At 44.0% G+C, this 3684-nt stretch overlaps 1 protein-coding gene across 3 annotated transcripts in view; it reads left to right on the top strand.

Annotated features, from left to right (window-relative positions):
• The first annotated feature begins 2495 nt into the window (after positions 1-2495).
• The window catches only part of RBM45 (RNA binding motif protein 45), a 15395-nt gene continuing 14206 nt past the window's right edge, over positions 2496-3684 (top strand). The window contains exon 1 of one of the 3 annotated variants that reach the window (XM_042445804.1): positions 2496-2611. The gene's annotated coding sequence lies outside the window, so the exon portion shown is untranslated. The remainder of the gene's footprint in view (positions 2612-3684) is intronic. The other 2 variants (XM_042445803.1, XM_042445805.1) reach the window with 2 other exon arrangements.

Genomic DNA, 3684 nt, shown 5'->3' with positions numbered 1-3684 from the left:
ACCTTTTCACCAGCCCAGAAATCTATTGGTTCGCGCGATGGCCAATGGGAGCCTCGCGCTGAGCTTGTGTCCCGCCCCTTTAGGCCTAGGCTGGACTCTGATTGGGCGCGCTGCCTACAGAGCGTTCATTCCCATCTCAGCTCGGGAAGGGTTCACGTTCCGCCCTCAGCCAGCAGGGGTCGCTGTGGGAAACGTCGCCTGCCGATTCTTCCTCTAGTCGCAGCAGCAGCTGCTGGCTGAGGTCACTTCCGGCTTCTTCCTACTAAATTCATCCTCTACTGGTTAGAAATGCCTTAACGATCCCGACTGAGTTTGGAAGGTAAGCAGGGTCAGCCCTGGTCAGTACTTGGAGGGGAGGCCGCCAACCAATACCAGAAAGGCTGTGTTTCAGAGGAAGGAACTGGCACAACCACTTCTTGAGTATCCTTTGGCTGAGAAAACACTATGAAACTCATCATAGGGATTCCATGAGTTGGTGGGTGACTGGAACGCATAGAAAGGCACTACATCCATCGGATCTGGGAAGCTAAGCAGGGCCAGCCCTGGTTAGTACTTGGATGGGAGACCGCCAACGAATACCAGGTGCTGTAGGCTACATTTCAGAGGAAGGAACTGGCAAAAACACCTCCTGAGTCTTCCTTGCCTAAGAAAACCCTATGAAATCCATGGTGTCCCTATAAGTAGTCAACGCCCACAGAAAGGGGAGGATGCCATTTGCAGGACAAGAAGGTGAGTTTGAGCCCTGGCAGCTGAAGCGGTGTCAAAGTGCTTTAATTCTGCAGTGCAGATGCAGCCCAGGGTGACCAGAGGTCCTCCTTTTCCAGCACATGCTCTACATTTCAGCCTTCTCTCCAGGAGGAATTCCACAATGTCCTCCATTCTGAGCATGGCTAAGAAGCATTAATTTACATTTATATTGAGTGCTTTTAGCTATTATTGGGTCACGTGCCCCATTTTTCTTGAATGTCCCACATTTCGAGGTGCCTGGTCCTCCTTTGCGGTGAGGACACATCTGGTGTCTGGAGAGAAAACTGGGGAGGGCTCTTGAAGACCGGATGCGTCCTCACCACAAAGGAGGACAAGGCATGGCAAAATGTAGAACGCGTCATGAGAAATAGAGGACATTACAAAACAGAAGCTAAAAACACTCATAGAAATGTAAGGAATTCATTCCTTATGGTTCATTTACAGCTGTGCTACGTGTTCTGTGTTTTATTATGTACCTAGTTGCATTTTTCTGATGCTTTGTTGGCTTGCAAGGTACTTACTGTACTTTATAGTGTGCCCAAATCGTAAGTATACAATACAAACTGTGCTGTATGTACAAATTATACTTTACTAGTCATCAAAGACATGGGAGTGAGTGCCAATACAGTTGATAGTCCTGATGAGAAACCTGTACTCAGGACAAGAGGCTACTGTTAGAAGATAACATAGAGAGACAGAATGGTTCCCAGTTGGCAAAGGGGTCAGGCAAGGCTGCATCCTTGGGACCCAAGGCAGCTCACACTAGACGCACACACACACACATTTAAAGCAACACTTTAAACAACACCCTATCAGTTCAACTTGTATCGAACATCGCCCAGAATGGAGACCATAGTCAAGAAATAAAGAAGATGACTAGAGTCCGAAACACACTGCAGAAATATCCGTTTGAGACAGCTTGAACTGTCCTGGCTCAGTGCTAGCGAATCCTGGGAATTGTGTTTATTGTGGCATCAGAGGTCTCTGACAGAGAGGCTAAATGTCTCACAGACACTACACTTCCCAGGATTCCCTAGCATTGAACCAGGGTGGTTCAGGTGGTCTCAAACTGATATACGGCAGTGGTTTGGACCAAAGAATGGGAAGGCAGTCATGAAAGAGCTGGAGAAGATCCTAAAGAGTAAAGTTATTAGAATCACCAAGCCCTGTATTCCCCATTATCAGCATCAGCATCATGTATGGATGTGAGAGCTGGACTGGGAGAAAACAGATGGAAATATAATCAATTCCACTTGAGATGTGGTGTTGGAGAACTGCTGAGGATACGATGGAAAGCCTGAAAGACAACAAATGGGTCCTTGAGTGAATCAGGCCAGAAATACCCTTCAAGGCCAAGATGATTAAATTGAGTCTGTTATATTGGGCCACATCATGAGAAGGCTGACTCATTGGAAAAGAAATAGCCTTTTAACTTGCTTCTTATGGTTATAAAGTCATTCACCAACTGTTTAATCACATATACTTAACTTCCCAGAAGGGCTGTATTCGCACATGGAATGTCCGAGTGAACAACAAAACCTTTGTGTGACTCATTTCCATATTATTTGTGCTGCAAGTAGGAAAGATCTTTGTTTAAATTCTGTGTAAAGTGACTTTGAATCAAGGAAGGATTTGCAGTGTAATAAGAGAAAAGCTCCTAGAGGACAATGTTTATGGTGAACAAAGATCTGTAGGAATGAGTACAACTGCAAAGAACTTCTTGAATTATTTATTGGCTCCAGGTTACAAAGCTGTCTGAGGTGATATTAAAAAGAGTCCTGAACAGTTTAAAAACAATATGGTGTGAATGATCCCAAACAAGAAACGAGAAGCCATAGGCAAGGGAGCAGCTTAAATCTTTTGGGTAAGATCAAGAAATGTGTATGAATGTGTGAGCTTGGTTCACACAAGTGCTGGTAATTTCTGTGTGAAATCCTTTCAAGTTGCTTCTGGAGTTTTAAAGAGTTTCTAAACGATTAACATAAAGTGTATCCACACTGCAAAATAAGGCAGTTTGGTCACCACTTTAAACTGTTATGCCTCCATCCTGTGGAACCCTGGGTTTAGTAGTTTGGTGAAGCACCAGAACTCTCTAAAAGACCAGGTCAAATAGTTCACTAAACACAAACCCAGGATTCCACAGGATGGAGGCATGAGAGTTAAAGTGTGTCAAACGGCTATTCTGCATTGTGACAGTTCCAGAAATGCATAAGCCCCTGAATAAAGACTGTGTCAGAAGTGCAAAATGAATTTAAATACTGAAATATAGAACTTGGGTTTAAGTACAACAAGAAGGAGAGAGTGAGAATGAAACCCTGGGAGAGTTCTCTGGAGTTTTAGGGTCAGGTATCACCAATATATTGATACCCATCTCCTTTCAGAGCCTTTCCGTTCTAAACCCATGTCGGTAATGGACTGGGTGGGGAAGAACAAAGCTTAATACAGATCAAGGTATAGGGATTCAGGTTGGATTGGATGGGTTTTGCATTTTGGGTGCCCTCTCCTGTTCGGCCCTAAGCCTGAAAGCCCAGGTTTCTGTGGTCCAGGAATGTCTTTGCACACATAAGGCGTGTGTCTGTTTGGAATTTAATCTATTTTTAAATATTTTCAAGCACTGTGGATGTTTGAATCCATGGATAAAGAATTGATGGTTAAGGAGGCCCAACAATAATAGAATCATGTTGGTGCGCTACTTTAGTTTAAAGCTCTTAACTAATAAGATTTATTTATTTATATAAATAAATAATACATTTGTGTAATTGCACGGGGAGGATGACAATAGTGCTGTGCCATCATTGAGAAAAGAAGGCTGTTAGCTCCAAGCAGCCTATTTTTCCAATGCTGGATTTCAAGGGCAGGGGGCTCAGAGCTAAAAGTAACCTGGGGAAACAGCTTGTAGGTATGAGTGCCACACCGCATTGGATTTTTCTACCTAAG

This window comes from Sceloporus undulatus, chromosome 1, assembly GCF_019175285.1.
Source record: "Sceloporus undulatus isolate JIND9_A2432 ecotype Alabama chromosome 1, SceUnd_v1.1, whole genome shotgun sequence".
Taxonomy (NCBI): Eukaryota; Metazoa; Chordata; class Lepidosauria; order Squamata; family Phrynosomatidae; genus Sceloporus; species Sceloporus undulatus.
The sequence above is the reverse complement of the archived record's forward strand: the minus strand, read 5'-3'. Positions and strand labels throughout refer to the sequence as shown.